The sequence below is a fragment of the Callospermophilus lateralis genome, chromosome X (assembly GCF_048772815.1).
Source record: "Callospermophilus lateralis isolate mCalLat2 chromosome X, mCalLat2.hap1, whole genome shotgun sequence".
NCBI classification, from domain to species: Eukaryota; Metazoa; Chordata; class Mammalia; order Rodentia; family Sciuridae; genus Callospermophilus; species Callospermophilus lateralis.
In genome coordinates this window covers 98,140,186-98,164,533 of record NC_135325.1, presented here as the reverse complement: position 1 = coordinate 98,164,533, position 24,348 = coordinate 98,140,186, and the positions used below count along the sequence as shown (strand labels likewise).

Sequence of the window (24,348 nt, the reverse complement as noted above, 5' to 3'; positions counted from 1 at the left end):
GGGAAAATATGATGTTTTAAGAAGAAGAGGGATCAGTGGTAACAACTCTACCTTATAAAGATTAGTCAAGTATATATTTTGGGCTTACAGAAACACATATTTAATCTTGTACCTTCATCTCTTATCTCTATGAAAACAACTCTGCATCTTTATCTCTAGCATTTACTAGAGATAAACAAGCTTCACCCAATCCACCCCTGTTGAACATATGTCTATAGATGAACATCTCACAACCTCAATATTGGCACATAATAGTCACTTAATAAAAATCCATTCATAAAATATTTTATGGCATGTATCTGGCACTGTTTTAGAGGTAGAAATCTAGCTGTTAATTACACAGGAAAAAATCTGACATGATGGAGCTTGCATTCTAAAGAGAATAAAAGCATTAAAATATTGAATATATTAGAATGTGTTAATAATCATGAATGAAAATAGCGTACATTTAAAGTGAACAAACCATAACTCACAATAACGTTAGCATGCGATGTAAAGTTGATCTTTACCTTTATTTGTAGAACTCATTCATTTCCAAACTTTTGATCACAAAAAGCTATGAAGGAGATTCCACAGCATGCTAAGTCTGTGGATATTTTAGCTGGCTATAGAACACTACAAACAAAAATGTGTTAAAGAGTTCATATCCTATTAGGGTATATTACTCTCCAATTTCTTACAAGAAAACAATCTACATTTTAAATTAAGCATCCATCTCAAGAATATGTTCCCTTGATTAAAAGGAATAGTAGGAAAAAGTAAAAACAGATCAGCATAGTTTATCTTCAAACCTAGAGAAACAATTCCAAGCTCATGTCTTATTGAAAACAGATTAATAATAGCCTTTTTACTCAGTTACTAGTGAAGAAAAATATAGAATATTCAAACAAATGTTACTCATCTACACCAATGCAAAGGGTAAACAATGATCATGTTTACATTATACTCAATGTAGCACAATTTTAGCATGATATGGCATATAATAGTAGTTTATCTAATTGAATGAGATCAGATCACATCTATTCCAAGGAGATGATTAATGTCAGATGTACAAGAATGATCACTCAAATAGGATTATTGGCACAGCCATATTTCCTCCTTGACATATATATATATATATATATATATATATATATATATATATATATATACACACACACACACACACACACATACACACACACAATATCACATGTAGGAAATACAGCATAAACATCATCTGTTGAAGACCTTAATAGTTGTCTGTAAGCAATTTTCTTTTCTTATAGATATTTTCAAAATAAAACAAATAAATTATTTTGGGAAAAAGATATATAGATGTGCCTCTGAAAATGAGATCACAAAGAATATACTAAATTTAAAATTATGTGCTGTGTTCATGAACAAATGAAGCTAGTCATTTTCAGCAAATATGAATCAACTGAAGAATAAACTTCTTATTAATATTGTATACATTTTATGTAAGACTCTAAAAGTAAAAAGAAAAATAATTAGCTATCTGAACTTAATAGTTTAATTTTGGCCATCCTTCTAAATACAAACTAAGACAACAGCACATAATACAAAGAATAATGTGTCAGAAACTGTGCTTACCATTGTAGACATTAAACTATCTACTCCTCACTTTGCAAATTAGGCATGATGATAAGAGAGTACCACAGACAAGTTACCATAGACATAAAAAAAAAACAAAGGCTCTCAAAGATTAATTCACTTACAAAATATCTGAATACTTGTTTTAGGTATGATTTTTTAAAAATATGTTGTTTCTGCCTGTTTTGAACTTATTCTATTTTTGACAACAACACTTACATTGTTCAAAGGGGAACTACTAGCACCCATTGTAGATTCTATATTTCTGCTGCATGGAAACCACTACATCCTAACTTCAAGTATGGAAATGGAATTCAGGCATAAGAAACCAGCATATTCAATGACCTTAATCTCTGAATCTGGTTCAGAAATGTACATTTTGACAAATGAGACTCAATTATAAGACATTTTGTACAATTTGTAGTAGTAGAAGTTTTTTCAAATGCAACTGCAAATCTGAGTTATAATCCTAGAGCATTAGGGTTCAGAAACCTCATGAAGAATGTCAGCTAATGAAAGAACTCATCTAAAAATTACATAGTCAATGGTTTGGGGTAGGGGTAAAAGAATGCCGGGAGGTATTATATAGGACTTATTAAATTTGAACCTCTGGATCAGATTGTGCTTACAGTCTATCTTACCCTTGAATTTCTCATATAAATAAAGCAATAAAGCCATCTGGTCCTGTGCTTTATTGTGAAAAGTAGGTTTCTGATTATTACAATTTCCTTACATGTTATTGGTATATTCAGCTGTCTAGTACATCTTGTATAGTCTTGGTAGGTTGTAAATGACTAGAAATTTATGCATTTATTCTAGGTTATCCAATATGCTAGCATATAATTGTTGGCATATAATAGCACCTTATCATCCTTTTATTTCCAAGGTATCCATTATTCTGTCAGCTCTTTCATTTCTGATTTTATTTGAGTCTTTTCTTTCTTCATCTAACAAAGAGCTTCACAATTTTACTTTTTGAAAAAATAGTGTATAGTCATATTTTTCCATAGTTTCCCTATTCTTAATTTTATTTATTTCTGCTCTAATCATTACTTCCTTCCTTCTGCTAACTTTGAATTTAGTTTGTTCTTTCTCAAGTTTCTTCAGGTGTAAATTTAGGCTATTTGAGGTAATATGTTTTAATACAGGCAGTTAATGTTATAAATTATCCTCTCAGAACTCTGTCTATGGCATTCCAGAAGTTTTGGTACACTGTGATTTAATTTGCCTTGAAATCTTTTTCCATGCCCTTTTGATTATTTCTTAGGTCTACTGGTTGTCAAAGGGTGTGTCATTTAGTACCACACATATGTGAATTTTCCTATTTAATTGCTATAATTGATTTCTTTTTTCATTCCATTGGGAAGAGAATAGATACTCAGTATGACATCAATCTCCTAAAATTTGTTTATGACTTGCTTTATGACTAAACATGTTATCTATCTGGAGAAAGTTCTGTGTAGGCTTCAGGAGAATGTGTAGTTTTCTACATTTGGGGGAAAAGTTTTCTAAGTCTCTTATGTCCATTTGGTCAACAGTATTTATTCAAATACATTGTTTTTGGTTATCTATCAGGAAGTTCTATCCATTGTTGAAAATGGGGTATTAAGTTTTCTACTCTCATTATATTGCTGCCACTTCTTCTTTCGAATTTGTCAATATTTGTTTTATATACTTCAGTGATCTCATAATGAGTATGTGTATGTGTGTGTATACACACACACAATTGTTATATTTTCCTGTTGAATTTATTCCATCATCATTAATGAAAGATCTTATATGAATACCTTTTATACCTTAAAATGTACATTGGATAATATAAGTATAGCCATGCCATTCTTATTTTTTTTCATTGTCATTTCCATGAAATATCTTCTAATCCCTTTACTTTCATCCTATGTATTTTCTTCAATCTAAAGTGATTTTTCCTATAGAAAACATATAATTATATGTAAGGGTTTTTTCATCCATTCAACCATTCTATATATTTATATTGTGGAACATAGTCCATTTACATTTAGAGTACCTACGACAGGGAAGGACTTACTACTGACATTTTTGTTAACTGTTTTCTCTTTGTCTTACAGTTCATTTCATTTCTTTTTCTCTTTTGTCTTCTTTTGTATATCTTTGTTTTTTCTACTAATAGGCTTTGAAGACTTTATCTTTTCTATAACTTCTATTGGTATCTTCTGTGAACACCAAAGAACTTATATACAATATCTTATGGAAGTAATCGACTTTAAGCCAATAATACCATAAGCACCTTAGCTTCACTTTCCTACAAGAACTATCCATTTTTACCTCTTGTTCCTCTATCTTATATAGTATTAATATCAGAGTTTAAAGCTATTTACATTATGTACAATTAGCTTAGTTTACTAATAATTTTTTCTCATGCTTTTGACTTTTAATTTTACAGTAAAATTAAAAGCAGTTTATCCACAACAATTACATGAATATAATCTACTGTCTTTTCTACATAGTTTCCTTTACCAAAAGTTTCAGTTCTTATGCTTCCTTATTGTATTTAGCATCCTTTTGTTTCAATATGAAGAATCTCCTTTAGCATTTCTGCTAAGGAAGGTCTAGTGGTGATAAATTCCCCCAGCCTTTTTTTCTCTGAGAAAATATTTATATTCCCAGTATTGTTGAAGGACAGGTTTGCTAGGCATAGCACTTTCAGTTAGCACATTTTTTCCCCCTGCATTTATAACCCACTGCCTTCTGGCAAGAAACTTACCTGCCAAAAAAATCCATCAAAAAGCCAAGAATCAGGTGATTTCAATGATGAAATCTACCATAGACTCAAAGAAATATTAATACCAATCTTTCTTAAAAAAGAGACTAGTCTATTATGGTTTATAGATGAGATATTGCCCCAAAGCTCATGTGTGAAACAATGCAAGAAAATTTAGAGGTGAAATTATGGGGTTCTGAGAGCTTTATCCTAATCACTTCACTAATTCCCTGAGAGGGATTAACTGGGTGCTAACTATAGGCCGACAGGTTGAGGCTGGAGGAGATGAATCATTGGAGTGTGCCTTTGAGGTATATATTTTATCCTTGGTGAGAAAAGTATCTCTGCTTCCTGGTAGCCAGGAACTGATCCATTTTCCTCCATTATACTCTTCAGCCTTTATGTTCTGCCTTACCTTGGGCCCTGAGGAATGGAGCTGGACATCTATAAACTGAGACCTCTGAAACCATGAGCCCAAAATAAACTTTCCCTCCTCTAAAATTGGCCTTGTCAGGTCTTTTGGTCACAGCAGCAAAAAGCTGACTAAACCAACCTGAAACCAATCTTATGAAGCCAGCATCATGCTGACACTAAATTCAAAGTAATCACTTGAACAGAAAATGCATGGTAGATTTAACACAAAAAAATCAATACACAGTGATATATCACTTTAATAGAATGAAAGGCAAAAACCACATGATCATCTCAATGGATGCAAAAAAAGCATCTGACAAAATTCATGGAGAAAGACAAAATAATCTATTAATTCAATACAATTCCTATAACATCCAAATGGCATTGTGCACAGAAATAGAGAAAAATGTTAAAATTCATAGAGAAAGAAAAAATACTCCAAATAGTCCAACCAATCTTAAGAAAAAACAAGCTTGGAAGTACCACATTTCCAGATTTCAAAATATTTTAAGAAGATATACAACAAAGTAATTAAAACAGAGTGGCACTGGCATAAAACCAGGTGAATAATCCAATGGAATAGAAAATACAGCCCAGAAATTAACCTAAGAAGGCATGACCAACTCATCTTTGATAAAAAGAACCAGACTAGGGAAAAGAGAGTCTCTTCAATAAAAGAGAAAGGCTTGTTGAAACTGGATATTCAAGATGAAAGAATGGACACTTGCCTAATACTATACACAAAAATAAAGTAAAAATGGATTAAATATTTAAAACCTAAGAAGTCATAAAACTCCTAGAGGAAATATAATGGAAAAGCAGCAATGACCTCTTGGGTATGACAACAAAAGTACAGGCAATAAAAGTAAAAATAAACAAGTGGGACTACATCCAACTAAAAAGCTTCTACACAAGCAAAGGAAACAATCAACAAAATGGAAGGTCAACCTATGGATTGCTAACCATATATCTGATAAGGATTTAGTTACCAAAATACATTAAAAACTCACATCTCAATCACAGAAAAATAACACAAATCAGCCTCCCCCACAAGAAAACACAAAAATTAAAATCCCAAATTAAAGACTATAATTTTAAAATGGGCTAAGAACCTAAATAGACTTTTTTTTTCAAAAAATGTATACAAATGGCCAACAGCTATGTGAAAAGGTGTTCAATGTCATTAATTAACAGATAAATAAAAATTAAAGTCACAAAGAATATGATCTTACATCTCTTGGATTAGCTACTATCAATAAGCCAAAAAATGAATGTTATGATATAAAAAGATATAAAGGGAAACTTCAAATGTTGGAAATGTAAATTGGCACAGCTATCAAGAAAAAAGAATGGAGGCATCTTTAAAATTTAAAAATAGAAATACCATATGATCCAACAATGCCATTTCTGAGAACAGACACTCCTTCACTAAGATGGGGTTGTCTCCAAGTCCCCAAAACCCCATTTTAAGTCATTTGACCTCCATCAAGATATTCTAAGTCACATATACTATATTATACCATAGCCTAACCTACACTATGTGCTCAGATTACTTATATTTGCCTACACCTCAGCATCACAAGAGAGTATTATGGTCACATATTGCTAGCCTGTGAAAAGATCAAAATTCAAGATTCATAGAATGATTGCTACTGAGCATATTGCTTTCATATTATCATAGGGTCAAAAGATCTTAAGTTGAATCATCACAATACCCAAAGGAAATGGAACCATTACTGCTATAGTTTGCACATTAAATATCATGGAAAGTTCCACATATTGAAAGTCTGATCTCAAGCCTGTGTTACTACTGGGAAATGGTAGAACCATTAGGAGTTGGGGCCTAAAGGATGGACCATAGGTCATTGGATTGGGCCCTTAAAGGGGTATTAGAACCTGGTCCCTCCTTGTCCTCTCTTTGCTTCCTAACTACCATAAAATGAATAGGCCTCTTCTACCACAAACTCCTGCCAGGATACACTGTGCCACCAGAGGCCAAAAACAACAGTCAATTAACCATGGAGTAAAATCTCTGAAACTATGACTCAAAATAACCTTTCCTCAACATGAATTGATTATCTAAAAATATTTCCTCACAGTGATAGTTAACTTAATGACACTAAAAAGATATTTGTGCTTCCATGTTCACTGCAGCATTAGTCACGATAGCCAGGATACGCAAATAGCCTTTGCATCCATCAATGGAGGAATAAAGAAAGTCTGATACACAAGCAATGAAATATTATTCAGTCTTAAAAGGAAGGAAATTCTGCCATTTGTGACAAAAATAGATAAATCTGGAGGATATTATACTAAGCGAAATAAGCCAGAAAATAAAAAAGTCACATGATCTCACGTGTATGTAGAATTTGAAAAAGTCAAATACATACAAAGAGTAGGAGGGTGGGAGGTGAGGAGAATGGGAAGATTCTGGTTAAAGGACACAAAGTGCAGTTATGTAGGATTAATAAATCTAGACATCTAATGAGCAGCACAGTGACAATAATAAATAATACTGCATGATAACACTGGAAATTAGCTAAGAGAATATATTTCAACTACTAACACCACAAAATGTAACTATATAGGGGATAAATATGTTAATTTTCTTGACTTATGTATATATTTATTTATTTATTTTTAAATTTTTTTTAGTTTTATATGGACACAATAACATTATTTTATTTAGTTTTATTTTTACATAGTGCTGGAGATCAAACCCAGTGCCTTATGTTTGCTAGGCAAGCATTCTACCACTGAGCCATAATCCCAGTCCTATATATGTATTTCAAAACATCATGTTGTATACCTTACATACATACAATTGTATGGAAATAACAATAAAACCAGCAAGACAACAAATTCCCATTTTACCTACAACATTTCTGAAGTAGGTCTCTGTCACTGACAGCTAAATGAATTCTAATTGATTAAACCCACTTCAGGTGTAAGGCTATCAAATGGCAGTGACTAGATTTTGAACTAAAATGGCTTTAAAATCTGTGTGGTTTTTTTTCCATTTTGCAATACTAAGTCAAGATACTTGCCAATGTTTATCTCTATCCAATTGTTAAAATGCTGCAAGAAAAATCTCTGAGCTTACTACTATTGATACTTTAATTTGTTTAGCATAACTACTACCCAAAACAAAGTAGTACTTTATGTAGTTTACCTGGAATTATGTATTCATGATAGTTTTTGAGATTGTATAAAAAAATGTACAAAAGTGCAAAAAGCTAAAACACTTCAAAGTAACATAAGTGAAATCAGAACAGGCTAAGAATAAAATGGTTAAAAGAAACAGAATAATGAAATGGTACATAGATTGGACATTGTGAATAGAATCAGCTGAGAAAAGGGAAGCCATGATGCCCTGAAATTCAAACCTAAAACTGCACTATATATGGAAGCTCACTGCCATCTGCCATCCAATGCAAAATTAACACTGTGGCAAACTGTGAATAATCCCAGTGATGATAATTTCTGTAAAATTTTCCCTGAAATCAATGTGCTTCTGTCACAGGATTGTCACATGCTCCACTTGTCAGCCATTTTCTTAGAAATAAAACTACTGCCATCAGTTCTGAAGAATGAATTGTAATTGTGTCCTAGATCATATTAGCTTCTTTTTACAGGCCATTATACATCCTCCATTTTTTTTAATAAAAGAAATAATTTCTATCACTTGCGAGTTTATAAAGCAATAGATAACTCTTGATTACTCAGCACTATTACAGAAACCATTTCCTGGTAATTATGTGGTACTCAAAACTAAGCAAGTGAAACTATCATCATTATACTAAATTTAACTTAAAACAGTCATTTTCCTCCTCATTTTCTTAAAATTCTAATTATCATGTAAGTTTGGTTAGGAAGAAAGAGCTGACTTTCATCACCATCCATTAGTCTTTAAAGTAAGCTGACTATAGAGAAAAGATACAGATGGATTCAAGATAAAGTGCTATATCTTCATGAATGTGAGTTGATACTAATAATCTTTACTAAACACAGTGGACTTTTACACTTGTTTTTTCTCTATGTGGAATTCTGTTTCCATGCTTTACTTCCTAAGCTTATTCAGCTCTGTGTTCAGATGTCTCACTCATATAGACCTTCCTTGACTACCCCTCACTAAAACAGCCATTACCATACTGTTCACCACTCTGTCTTCTAACTTGCTTTATTTTTCTTCTTGACTCTTATGATTAAGATATGTTTATCATAAATTTTTTATTTGATATTTTTTCAGGAACAAATTTGGTCTTCCCCAATACCTAAAACAGTATCTGGCAAAATGCAAGTACTCCACAAATATGTGTAGAATAAATAAATTGAGAAACATACTTTATGAATTTCCACACTGAAGCTTCTTCTAACCCTTTAGTCTCCTAATTATTGGAACGTCTAACTGAAAATAGATACAAAAACGAAAGGAAAAGAAGTTAATCAACAGAAATTTAATAGGGTATTGAAAACATACAAATACTTAAACCAATATTTTCAAATTCTCATCTCATTAGAAATCACATAAAATGAAAAAATAAATAAGAATAAAGTATGATCTTTCACTCCAAATGACTGGAGTCTTTGTGGGATTATCAGCATCCCCAATGTTGTTTAGTATAGGAGAAAATGTACAATCTCAGACACTGGAAGAGAGGAAATCTTTCTTGAGGAAAATTTCACAATGAATATCAAAAATTAAGTGTATGTTATTGAACATATCAGCCCTATTAAATAGGGTTCCTCCTAAGGATGTATTCAAAGATCATGCTATAAAGAATTTCTGTGCTGTATTGCTTATAGTAGTGAAAAATTGAAAATCATTTAATTATGAAAATGTAAGGACTGCTTTTAAAAACTATGGTACAATTATGTGAAAATATATTTATAGGCATTAAAATAATACTTTTAAATAATATTAAATGTCATGGAAAAGTGTTTACAATATGTCAAGTACAAGTTATTAAATAATTTTATAGTACTTATTTTCAATATTTTCTAAAATGTTTATTAAGATTACATTTTGTTATAGCTTTATTTTAAAAAAGAACAAGGGCCGGGGTTGTGGCTCAGCGGTAGAGCACTCGCCTAGCACGTGCAAGGCCCTGAGTTCAATCCTCAACACCATGTAACAATAAATAAATAAAGTAAAAGTTATTTTTAAAAGAATGCATATATAAACCAAAGTATTATCATTTATTATTCCATGTACATAATTAAGCAAAAAAGAATAAAACTCATTCTGTAACTTTTCTATATTTTCTAAAATATGAAGAATTAATTAGTACCACTGTATTTGGAATGAGAATTTAAATGAATACCAAAGGGGTTTCTTTACAACTAATCAGCCTGGCCATTGCGGGTAATTCAAATAAACATATATGGAAAAGTTTTGCTAAAATATATGATCAATTAGATTTCCTGGACTTTAAAATATCTACAGCAATCTCTTTCTCATTTTTAAACATAAACAATTTTTCCTTTTAAAATAATATGTCCATCTTGACTATTGTTAGAGGAAAAGGGCCTGCTGCAGAGCTGAGGCAGCCACATCAGTTCTTTCTCACTGGTTCTTGTGATCATGCCAGAAAGATTTCAGATCTTTCTGAAATCTTCAGAAGTCAGGTCCACCTCTTGACTTTTGACTAAAAGCAGGATGGCATCATACTTGCAAGTCCTCACTGGATATGGTAATAGTACAAGGCAACTCTAGGTCACTCTGGCCCATGCTGATTATTTCTAATTGGAAACTGTTCTTATAGATTTTATAGTTAGGGAGAATTATTTTTATCTCCCTGGTTTATGTGATCTGTACTGTGTAAGGGTCACAGAAGCTCCCTCATCCCCCTTTTCAGGGTAACTTGTGTTCTTATTAGCAATTTGAGCCTGCAGTTCTCCTGCAGATAACAGGTTGTTTTCTGAGTAATACAGCATATGCTATTGACTTAAGTCAGGCAGGGCAGCAGGTAAATTGATTTTTAAAGGAAATTATATGAGGATCAGCACAGTGGGCTCAGTTATAGAATCATTCCCTTAACTTCATGTCCCTACCACTCACCTCTGTATAATATCTATGATTATTAAAGATGTCCTTACAGAACAGTATGTATATTCAAACTTATTTTTTATATTTGGCTTCAGTTTTAATCTAGTGCATGCACATAAACTGTTACATTAAAACCAAAGCAACTTGATATATTTAATATATCAGATTTATACAACATAGAATCATATTCTTGACTGCCTACCCAATTTCTTTAAAATGTACTTCTTTTGAGAAGTTGTTTTATAATTCTTCAATATACAATGAACTTCCTCTTGACATTTAAATTCAAATTCAATATTCTGTTATGTGACTTCTTAGGAATATTCTCTAATGATTTTAACCCCTTCCCAGTTAAATTGGAAAACCAATGAGGAAAGGAGAAGTTATATTCAGATTACATTCCTTACAGAATAAATATTATAAATTTTACAATATTGGCTTTCATATTTATTTATATGCTTACTACCATATATACTAAAAACCCTTTTTGCTTAAATGACTAAAAGTAAAAATAAACTGAAGTGAAAGTAAAGGAGTTCTCACAGACCTTATTTATTAAGACAGTAAAAGGACATTAAAGTCTCAGCTATTGAGAACACTTGTGCTGATTCCTACTATCTCAAGCCTCTGTTTTGATGGCTATGCAAGGAGGAGAGAATAAAATACAAAGTTTAGGGTGCTCAAAGACAAAAGTATGATAAGTGACCCCTGAACAAAGCCAGGAATGAAATGAATGATACCCTCCACAAAACAGTAAAGTAGAAGAAAGCAGAGGCCAAAGTGGGAAATAACAAGAATACCTCCCTGTTTCAATGTTGATGTAATCTAGAGATTTAAAAAAGAAAAAAAAAAAAAAAACTTTTGCTGAGAATTTAAGAAAGTAAAGCCCTATATCTATAATACCTATAATACCTTTTAAATGAAAAAACCCTAGTTGAAATTTATTTTAATTGCTACTTTTTAAACAGAAATCCTAAGTGTTTGATAAAAGTTAATTAAAGTCTTCTCTGAAAGAAATTAGCTTAAATATAGGTGTCAGTGAATTCTCATAAATACAGTTCCATTTAATACAACTTCACAACCAAATATTAAAGAAACTTAAGAAAATAAGACACTAGGATCAAAAGTCAAAATTCACACAGGTGCACACGCATACATACACAAACACTTCAAAATGACACTCTGAAGGAGTTCAGAAATGGTTTAAATATTGAGGGTATTGAAGGTAGTACTAATCAACCAAAGCATTTACAAATATACAGAATGAAGCAAAATTTCATGAAAAAACAATATATGATAATAATTATGAACATAAAGTGATTCACATTATTAAAACAGAATAGATACAACTGAATCTAAGTTTAATAAACTGAAAAGTAACTAAAGAAGTAACAGAATGTAGTAGAAACAAAAGATTGAAAATATAAAAGATTAATAAACATAGAATATATAGTGGGGATGTCTAATGTACATCTGATGTAGTTAAAGAAAAATAAAATGTGGGAGAGAAAGTATTAAAATTGCTCCAAAATTCTTATAAAATCTCAGACATATGAAACAGAATAAATTTAAATGAGACACAGAAGGGCTGGGGATGTGGCTCAAGCAGTAGCATGCTCCCCTGGCATGCGCAGGGCGCTGGGTTCGATCCTCAGCACCACATAAAAATAAAATAAAGATGTTGTGTCTGCTGAGAACTAAAAAAAATAAATATTGAAAAATTCTCTCTCTCTCTCTCTCTCTCTCTCTCTCTCTCTCAAAAAAAAAAAAAGAAAATGAGACACAGAAAAATTGACAAACATCAAGATTCATAACAGTGAAACTGCAAAATAAAAGACAACAAGAAAAACACAAAAAGCTGCCAAAGGGGGGGGGGGAAATACTACAGAAGTATATACTCCAAAACATAAAAAATGAACAGTAGCATATACAACAGTAATAATGAAAGCTAGATTATAGTGCAAACATATTAAAAGTGCTGAGGTAAAATAACTTTTAAAGCTATATTGTTATAATTTAAATCTTAAAATTAAGATTCTAAAACAATCTTAAGGAAGGAAGGCAAATTTTTGATTGGTTGTTTGTAGTCATACATGATGATGGAATCCATTTTGATATAATTATACAAGCATGGGATATACCTTATTCTAATTAGGTCCCCATTCTTGTGGATGTACACAATGGTGGGATTCACTGAGGAGTATTTATACATGTACATAGGAAAATTATGTCAGATTAATTCCATTTTCTTTCCTTTTCCTATCCCTTTGCCCTTCCTTTCATTCCCCTTTAGCTAATATACTGAACTTCTATTGTTTCTCCACTCCTTATCATGGGTTAGTTTCCACATATCAGGGAAAATATTCAACCTATATTTTTGGGGGGACTGGTTTATTTCACTTAGCATGATATTTCTCCATATCCATGCATTTACTGGAAAATACCATAAACTCACTCTTCTTAATGGCTGAGTAATACTCCATTGTGTATATTTTCATTTTCTTTATCCATTCATCTGTTGAAGGGCATCTAGGTTGGCTCCATAGCTTAGGTATTGTGAATTGTGCTATTATAAACATCGATATGGTTGTGTCACTGTAGGATGCTGATTTTAAATCTTTGGTATACCAAGGAAGGCAAATTAAAGAAATATTCAGGCAAACAAAATAAGATAATTTGTGACCAACAGTTATTCAATAATGAAAATTTCATTGGATATAATCAAGGAAGGAAGACAATGATCTCAGAATAGAAGTAAAAATAATATTGATTATAATAAATACATGAATTCCAGAGCCAATCAACAATGGATTTATACAGAATATAAGCAATTTTACAAAGAAAAAGTAAATGTAGAAAACTGAATTTAATGATATTACATTAAACGAAAAATCTAATTATAAATTAATAATATAAAAACAAAGTATGACTTTATAAAATCAATTTTATTATCTTAGTATATTTATTTTATTAAGTATTGTTTATCTTCGAAAAAATAAATAAGATAGACAGACCCTTAGCCACGCTAATGAAGAGAAGAAGAGAGAGAACTCAAATTACTAACATACAGGATGAAAAAGGCAATATCACAGTGGACACTACAGAAATACAGAAGATAATTAGAAAGTATTTTAAAACCCTATATTCCAATAAAATAGAAGATAGTGAAGATATCGATAAATTTCTTAAGTCATATGATCTGCCCAGATTGAGTCAGGAAGACACACAGAATTTAAACAGACCAATAACAAAGGAGGAAATAGAAGAAGCCATCAAAAGACTTCCAACCAAGAAAAGTCCTGGACCGGATGGGTATACAGCGGAGTTTTACAAAACCTTCAAAGAAGAATTAATACCAATACTTTTCAAGCTATTTCAAGAAATAGAAAAGAAGGAGCTCTTCCAAATTCATTCTATGAGGCCAACATCACCCTAATCCCAAAACCAGACAAAGACACTTCAAAGAAAGAAAACGACAGACCAATATTTCTAATGAACTTAGATGCAAAAATCCTCAATAAAATCCTGGCAAATCAAATACAAAAGCATAACAAAAAAATTGTGCACCATGATCAAGTAGGATTCATCCCTGGGATGCAAGGCTGGTTCAATATACAGAAATCAATAAATGTTATTCACCACACCAATAGACTTAAAGATAAGAACCATATGATCATCTCGATAAATGCAGAAAAAGCATTCGACAAAGTACAGTATCCCTTTATGTTCAAAACACTAGAAAAACTAGGGATAACAGAAACATATCTCAACATTGTAAAAGCTATATATGCTAAGCCTCAGGCTAGCATCATTCTGAATGGAGAAAAATTGAAGGCATTCCCTCTAAAATCTGGAACAAGACAGGGATGCCCTCTCTCACCACTTCTATTCAATTTATTTCTTGAAATACTTGCCAGAGCAATTAGATAGACAAAAGAAATTAAAGGCATAAAAATAGGAAAAGAAGAACTTAAATTATCACTATTTGCGGATGATATGATACTATATCTAACAGACCCAAAAGGGTCTACAAAGAAACTATTAGAGCTAATAAATGAATTCAGCAAAGTGGCAGGATTTAAAATCAACACACATAAATCAAAGGCATTCCTGTATATCAGTGACAAATCTTCTGAAATGGAAATGAGGACAACCACCCCATTCACAATATCCTCAAAAAAAATAAATAAAGTACTTGGGAATCAACCTAACAAAAGAGGTGAAAGATTTATACAATGAAAACTAGAGAACCCTAAAGAGAGAAATAGAAGAAGACCTTAGAAGATGGAAAAATATACCCTGTTCATGGATAGGCAGAACTTACATCATCAAAATGGCGATATTACCCAAAGTTCTCTACAGGTTTAATGCAATGCCAATCAAAATCCCAATGGCATTTCTTGTAGGAATAGATAAAGCAATCATGAAATTCATATGGAAAAACAAAAGACCCAGAATAGCAAATGCAATTCTAAGCAGGAAGTGTGAATCTGGCGGTATAGCAATACCAGATTTCAAACTGTACTACAGAGCAATAGTAACAAAAACAGCATGGTACTGGTACCAAAACAGGCGGGTGGACCAATGATACAGAATAGAGGACACAGAGACCAATCCACAAAATTACAACTACCTTATATTTGATAAAGGGGCTAAAAGCATGCAATGGAGGAAGGATAACATCTTCAACAAATGGTGCTGGGAAAACTGGAAATCCATATGCAACAGAATGAAGCTGAACCCCTTTCTCTCGCCATGCACAAAAGTTAACCCAAAATAGATCAAAGAGCTTGATATCAAATCAGAGACTCTGAATCTGATAGAAGAAAAAGTTGGCTCCGTTCTACATATTGTGGGGTCGGGCTCCAAATTCCTTAATAGGACACCCATAGCACAAGAGTTAATAACAAGAATAAACAAATGGGACTTACTTAAACTAAAAAGTTTTTTCTCAGCAAGAGAAATAATAAGAGAGGTAAATAGGGAGCCTACACCCTGGGAACAAATTTTTACTCCTCACACTTTAGATAGAGCCCTACTATCTAGAGTATACAAAGAACTCAAAAAATTAAACAATAAGATAACAAATAACCCAATCAACAAATGGGCCAAGGACCTGAACAGACACTTCTCAGAGGAGGACATATAATCAATCAACAAGTACATGAAAAAATGCTCACCATCTCTAGCAGTCAGAGAAATGCAAATCAAAACCACCCTAAGATACCATCTCACTCCAGTAAGATTGGCAGCCATTATGAAGTCAAACAACAACAAGTGCTGGAGAGGATGTGGGGAAAAGGGTACACTTGTACATTGCTGGTGGGACTGCAAATTGGTGTGGCCAATTTGGAAAGCAGTATGGAGATTCCTGGGAACGCTGGGAATGGAACCACCGTTTGACCCAGCTATCGCCCTTCTCGGACTATTCCCTGAAGACCTTAAAAGAGCATACTATAGGGATACTGCCACATCAATGTTCATAGCAGCACAATTCACAATAGCTAGACTGTGGAGCCAACCTAAATGCCCCTCAATAGATGAATGGATAAAAAAAAATGTGGCATTTATACACAATGGAGTAATACGCAGCACTAAAAAATGACAAAATCATGGAATTTGCAGGGAAATGGATGGCATTAGAGCAGATTATGATAAGTGAAGCTAGCCAATCCCTAAGAAACAAATGCCAAATGTCTTCTTTGATATAAGGAGAGCAACGAAGAACAGAGCAGGGAGAAAGAGCATGAGAAAAAGATTAACATTAAACAGAGACGAGTGGTGGGAGGGAAAGGGAGAGAGAAGGGAAATTGCATGGAAATGGATGGAAACCCTCATTGTTACACAAAATTACATATAAGAGGTTGTGAGGGGAAAGGGGGGGAAACAAGGGAGAGAAATGAATAACAGCAGATGGGGTAGAGAGAGAAGATGGGAGGGGAGGGGAAGGGGGATAGTAGGGGATAGGAAAGGTAGCAGAATACAACAGTCACTAATATGGCATTATGTAAAAACGTGGATGTGTAACCAATGTGATTCTGCAATCTGTATACGGGGTAAAAATGGGAGTTCATAACCCATGTGAATCAAATCAGATGATATGTCATGAGCTTTGTAATGTTTTGAATGACCAATAAAAAAAGAGAGAAAAAAAAGAGTTGTTCATCTCATACTGATCATTTCCTTAGAATGTTCTGTCCTTTTATAGATAATGACAGCCTGGCCTATCAATATGGGAATATGCTCTGTGACTTATATATTACAGGGAGAGATGGGATTTGCACTAAGATAGTCACCTATTAATTATTGACACTCATTTATAAGAAGACTAATGGTAACAAGAGCTACAGTTTCCAACTAAACAACACAGCAAAACTAACTGAGCATTCTTTTTTTTTTTTTTTTTTTTTTTTTGCACCAGAGATTGAACTCAAGTGGACTCAACTACTGAACCACATCCCCAGTCCTATTTTGTATTTTATTTACAGACAGGGTCTCACTGAGTTGCTTAGCACCTTGCCTTTGCTGAGGCTTTAAACTCGTGATCCTCTGACTCAGCCTCCCAAACTGCTAGGATTACAGGTGTGGGCCATTGTGCCTGGCCTAACTTAGCATTCTTTAAGATAAATTGGTTCAGATGAAATCGCAACAGCTCCACTATAGTTTCAGATTGTCTTCATCACAGAGTGTCTTGTACTTGAGAATGCTAACAAAAATGACCTGAGACATATTGACAACTATTCCCTAGGACAAAAAATTGGGAAAGAAAGAAGCAAGCACATACAAGAAATAATTTTTCCCCATTCTTAATTGATGAGTTGGCCCAATAAATGCAATCATTTGCAAATACCAAGCAATTCTAATTGAGAGAGAATAGGTCACTAACTGTAAATAAGGGTGGACAAATTATGACCCAATTAGCTTTATGCAAATTGAAAGTGAAACTTGGGACCTATTTAAAAATGAAAGCTCAAAGATAGCCACTCTTCAGGAAATCCCAAAGGGAACAAGGCTGCTATTATGTTCAGTAATTCTTCTAGCCCTCTCCTTCTTTGCCATTTACTATCTCCAGCTGAGTGGTGTAAACCCACAAGGAAAAGAAAGGATTTATTTCCTAATGTTCCAAGGGTGGAAGTGGAGGTCTAAAAAAACTTAAGAGACACAGGTTTGAGGGTACACATTGTTGGTAGAGTACTTGCTAAGTATGTGTAAGTGTAAGGCCCTGGGTTCAATCCCCAGTACTGCAAAAAAAGAAGCAGGGGAGTAGAATTCCCCATTTCCTGGCATATATTCTTCCTCTTATGCCTGATTAGAAAAATATCACAAAAATAGATGATAATTCCACATTTTATTGCATAATCATTGCCACTGCATTAATGTATATATACAAGTATTCTATGCATCCTAATCTTGCCCAAAGACAGTTTAGTAATAAGAATTTGGTATAAAATCTGCAACAATTATGCACTGAAATATGGGTATGATAATGCCTTACTTTGCAAATTATCTTCCATTTATCACTTCATTCTACTCCTACATGCATGCATCTAGTGGAACAAGGCAAATTTTACATTCCAAATTCTGACAACAAGGAAGTTAATGAACAAAATAGATAAGTGACTAGGCTATCTCTAAAAGGCTTTTCAGAAGTGATATACATCATCTCACAGCTCTACAGAATACAATGGTTAAAACTTGAGTTCTAAATCATAATGCTTGGGTTTGAATCTCAGGTCTACCATTTCTTACCTATGTGAGAGATATATATAGTACATGTTACATAAACTCTAAGTCTCGGAGTACTTTTATTATGTGTGTGTGTGTGTGTGTGTGTGTGTGTGTGTGTTTGTGAAACCAGATTGCTCATGAAAGTTAAATATAACAACAATAATATAAAGTGAATTACATATAGTAACACCTCTGTGAATAAATATTTTTTAATATTTTTCCAATCACTACTTCCTAATCCTATGGACATTTTTTTGATCCCTTACTGAGAACTTCAAAAAATAAATGTAGTCTCTTTCAGATATTATAATTGAAACTAGTTTAAAAATCCAATATCATATTCACTATTTTTTTATTTTATAATTTTTCACTTACTTTTTTGGCACTGGGGATTAAACCCAGGGGTACTTTGCCTGTGAGCTACGTCCCAGTCCTTTTTTTATTTTTTATTTTGAGACAAGATCTCACTAAATTGCCAAGGATGGCTCTGAACTTCCAATCCTTCTGCCTTGGCCTCCAGAGTTCCTAGGATTAAAGCCATGTGCCATCATACCCAGCTATTTCAATTTAAGTTATATCCCCCTCCCAGTATGAGTCACACACCTCCACTTTTCCATGGTATCCAGGTTTTTGGCCCTAGGTCTCATAAAGAAAACTAGGAATATAAAGTGGGCTTCACTTAACTTCCTCTTTCTTTCAAGCATTAAGTCTATTCAATGCCTAAATTCTAAAGTATGGGAAGACCTAGTAGGAAATACAGAAAGAAGAAAAAATATCATTTCCTAACTGTCCACAGTCACCTTTGCTAGTAGTCACTGTTTTTCTGGAGAACACTGACTAACCATGGTACCCAACACATTTCTCTGTGTTGGGTATCAAATGGGATGTATGCGAGTTTTAGGAACTGATCAAAAGGGCTGAACACTATATAGATGTCTAACATGAGAGATCTGCCTCTTGTTCAGTATCTTCCACTCTCCCACTCCCTTGTAGTACACCCAGAATACCTGTTAATGGGTATCACACTCTTGGATGGAGTTATCAGCAAGGCAGGTCAGGTCCAGCCACATTCTTCAGTGACCAAATCACCCAAGGAAAATTCCTACAACCTTGCCATATGGACCCATGAGTTTATAAATTGAGTCACTGAAGCCTGCCTTTTGAATCTCTACAGTGGCCACTTTCCCTGAACATTAAGACACATATCAGCAAGAAACCTATTCTATCAGGAAATGAGATTCTGATATCTTTATTGAAAACAAAACCACCAATATTTCTCACCTTGATTATTACAACAGCCTCCTAACAGGTCTCATTCCATCTGACTTTGCTGTATTCTCATTGCAACAGCAGAATACTCTTATGAAAATGAAGTCAGGAAATGTCACTGCCTAGATAAATACTCTTGAGCACTCCCCTCTCATTCAGAGTAAGAATCAAAATCCTTTAAATGGGCCTATCAAGCACTATATGTTCACTTTACCTATTACTTTCCTGAATTAATCTCCTAACTATACTTTTTCACAAGTCCATTGTGTTCAAGTCACCCTGTCTTCGTGCTAAATGATGTTACTTCTGCCTGGAACACATTTCTCCCAGATGATTGCACATCTTTGCTCAGCTGACACTTTCGTGGCAAAGGCTCACCAGAGCATTTTACTTCAAATGCACACCAATTCCTATACCACACCCTACTCTACTTCTCTGCTTTCTTATTTTACACACCACTTACATTATCAACAAATGTATGTTAATTTGTTTGGTTTGGTCCACTCCTCTAACATTTAAGAATATAGTAATGTAAGAATTCAAGAATATAACTGCTTTGCCTATTTCTTCACTGCTAGCTTCCACCTTTAAAACATAATAGATGCTCAGTGAATATCTGTGTTGTCAACAATGATAAACAGGAAACATTATATGTGAAAGCAAAAATACCATAAAATTTTAAACTCTCATTTCATAGCTCTTCTTTTCATATTTTTTGCTGTACTGAATAAACTTTCTTCTATGAAAATAATACTAAATAATGAAGCAAAATATTGACTGGGATTTTCCCATTTTCTAGATATTGATAACTATGTTAAAATTACCAACTATGAATTTCACATTTCAAAGAAGGCCAATAAAAATTTGAACCAGAAAATTTCTTCAGAATTCATTTAAAGACAATGGAACAAGCATAGTTATTCAATTATTCCCAAATATTAACTATTATTTTGAATAGCTTAGACCCCCCAAATATCCAAATATTCCATTTTTATTTTTAAGTTTCCTTAATCTATTTTTAACCTAGTTGTTTCATTATTTTTCATGGCATTGACCTCTTGAAAAAGTATATGTGGAATGAGGCCCTAAGCAACATAGCAAGACCCTGTCTCAAAATAAAAAGAACTAGGGATGTGGCTCAGTGGTTAAGCACCCTGATTCAACCCATGGTACAAAAAAAAAAAAAGTATAGGTCTATTATATTATAGAATACCCAACATTTTGGGAATATCTGATTGTTTGCTTATGCTATAGTAGATTCTTTAGTGCTATTCCCTGTACCTATTGCAATATTAAGATCTAGAGATTCAGACTGAACATTTTGGAGTAAGAATATTTCAAAGGTGATTTTCTGTTACTCATTTTGCCCACATTAAATCATAAAGGCACAAAATTCCCAGTTATTCCACTATTAATAAAGCTGTTTGATTATTCAATTAAAATAGTGGGCACCATATTTATCCATGAAGGTAACTTCCTTCTTTTTTTTTTTTTGTTGGAAAAAAGAAAGTATATTTAGGATTAGACAGGTGGACTTTGTTTAGATGATCCCAATTTTGTTGGCAACATCCAAAGCATCACAATCAGGAGCCAGTTGAACATATGCCTGTTTCTCTCCATAAGGCCTGATCAGGGTGTTAACCTTGGCCACATCAATGTCATAGAGCTTCTTTACAGCTTGTTTGATCTGGTGTTTGTTTGCCTTACATCCACAATAAACACAAGTGTGTTGTTGTCTTCAATCTTCTTCATGGCTGACTCAGTGGTCAGAGGGAATTTGATGATGGCATAGTGGTCAAGCTTGTTTCTCCTGGGGGCGCTCTTCCGAGGATATTTGGGCTGCCTCCAGAGCCGCAATGTCTTGGGTCGCCCGAAGGTAGGTGACGTACGGATCTTCTTCTTTTTATGACTGTGGACACCCTTCAACACTGCTTTCTTGGCTTTCAAAGCTTTTGCTTTGGCTTCAGCTTTGGGAGGGGCAGGAGCTTCCTTCTTAGCTTTCGGCTCCATCTTGGTGAAAAAGGGGATAACTTCCTTCTTTGTAATTTTTGAATCAACCAAGATGCAATCATTTAAATCATTTGGTATAAAATTCTAACACCATAAAACTTTTTCCCCGAAAAGCAATTCACCTACCATTTTTAAAAGCTTCTAATGTTTGCATCAGAAATGTACACCAAAGGTCCATGTGTTAAAGGTTGGTCCCTATTGCATGGTGATGCTGCAAGATGATGGAACCATTAAGAGGTGGAGCCTGGTTGGAGGCAGGTAGGTTACTGGAAACATTGCCTGGAAGGGGATTATTGGGGTCTTGGCTCTTTCTTCTTCCACTCTATGCTTCCTGACCACCAGGAAGTGAGCAGCTACTTCTGCCATGTACTTCCACCATAATGTACTACCTTGCAAAGGGCCCAAAGCAATAGGACTACATAAGCATGGACTGAAATCTCTGAAATGCAAGCCAAAATTAAATTATTCTTTCTTATAAACTGATTTATCTCAGATCTTTGGTCATAGTGATGGAAAGGAAAATAACACAGAAGTCACTGGTAATCTTTACCTCAAAATATTACATTGGGGGTCATGAAATAGTGGGGTTTTTTTAATAAAATCTTTCATTCCTTCTCCATCTATGGGCTGGAATTCTTCCTTTGCTTTTATTATTCACTTGAGAATATTTTAAGGCTATAGGAAATTATAGTATATTTATGCTGGTGGAAAATGTCCAGTAAAATAGAGGAAAGTGATACAAGAGTGATGGAAGAATATTTGTACAATATCCTTGAGGATGAGGGCTGGTATTTAATGTACATTACAGAGGGTGGTCTCTCATAGGGGTAAATTGGGATAAAAACATTTTTCCAAGGCAGGCATTGATGGGTAAAAATGTTGTTAATAGTTCATGGCTAACAGTTTTCAGTTTAGAAAATGAGGTCATTAATTAAGCATTAGGTTAGGGAAATAAGAATGTTAGTCTCTATGGGATAGGGTTGTGGCTCAGTGGTAGAGTGCTTGCCTAGTACATATAGGGCCCTGGGTTTGATCCTCAGCACCACATAAAAATGAATGGATAAAATAAAGGTATTGTGTCCAACTACAACTAAAAAATATTTTTTTTTAAAAAACAAGAATGTTAGTCTCATTCGCTATTAATAATCTTTTTTTTTTCTTGTACTAGGGATTCAACCCAGGGCACTTAACTACTGGGCCACATCCCCAGCCATTTTATATTTTATTTAGAGACAGAGTCTTCCTAAGTTGCTTAGGGTATTGCTGAATTGCTGAGGCTGGCTTTGAAATTGTGATCCTCCTGTCTCATGTTCCCAAGCCGCTGGAATTACAGGTATGTGCCACAATGCCAGGCACTATTAATAAACTTGAGCTTCTAATAAGATCAGTCAATATGGTTATGTGATTTCTTCTAGTCATGTTCAGTTCTGTACATAAGTATATGAGTATAATGAGAATAAGATGATTAGAAATTATTGTAGACATTAAGAGTTAAAAATTATAATGTTTGTCTATGAAATTTAAGCTGAATACAAAGTAAAGGCATGAGAAGGGGTGAGGATCAGTGAATATATTGGTTCCAATATTCTCAGTGCAGATATTTCATGGACAGAAGGGGATACACTGATTCTATGTGTGGTAGTGGAGAAACAGGTTTCTTACAGGAAACTCATTGATTGGTGGGTAGCCACTTGAAACCTACTTATGAAGTGGCAAATTCCACAGAAGAGCAGTGTTACTCTAAGCAGCCAGAGGGAATCTGGAATCCCTATCATCATCAACCTACAGAGATCCACAGACAAAGAAAAGGATGGTCTAACCTCAAACATAGCATTTATTTTTCTTCCATTTTAGCCAATTTAGAGCAATGGGGGGACTACCTAACTCCCAAAACACACAGCTCATCTTGACTCCTGTGAAGATGCCAGCACATAAGTGGATTTACTTTGTTCACTGAAGCATTCTCTTTGCTTCAAACTATTATATAATGATCATTTTAGGTCATACACTTTCTTGACATTCCAAAAACCTAAGGCATCAGATGCTTAATAAAATACATAAAATTGTTTTATTATGGGAACTCCCAATTTAAGCATTCCAATCACAATTCAGCACCTTGTTTATATAAATACAAAAGAATGATCCTGCTTACCACCCATGTTTTAATGCAACACACACCTTTTGAATGTGGGAACTAGTACACATTAGAATATGAGAGTATTTTATATTTGAAAGCACTTGATAATTTGGTTGAATTTACAACTCCCAATTGCAGAGACTATAAGCATATCCATATCATTTCCAGGACTAAAGTAAAATATTTATTGCAAAATCAGGACTTTATAATATAGAAGAAATAGTTCCTACTGGCTCTGCATAGAAATTAAATGAGAATGCCCATTTCCACTTAGAAAGAAAGGTTTTATTGGATTATTGCAATAAACTTCAGTTAAAATTGGGCATAAAATATTTCTATAGATGGATACAATGATGCTTTAGAAATTTCTTCCTTTAAAATGATATTTTTTATTTAGTTAATTATAGA

At 33.6% G+C, this 24,348-nt stretch overlaps 1 pseudogene; it reads right to left on the bottom strand.

Moving 5' to 3' along the window:
- Nucleotides 1-21,333: 21,333 nt before the first annotated feature.
- LOC143639184 (large ribosomal subunit protein uL23 pseudogene) lies at nt 21,334-21,803 on the bottom strand (annotated as a pseudogene).
- Nucleotides 21,804-24,348: the final 2,545 nt, after the last annotated feature.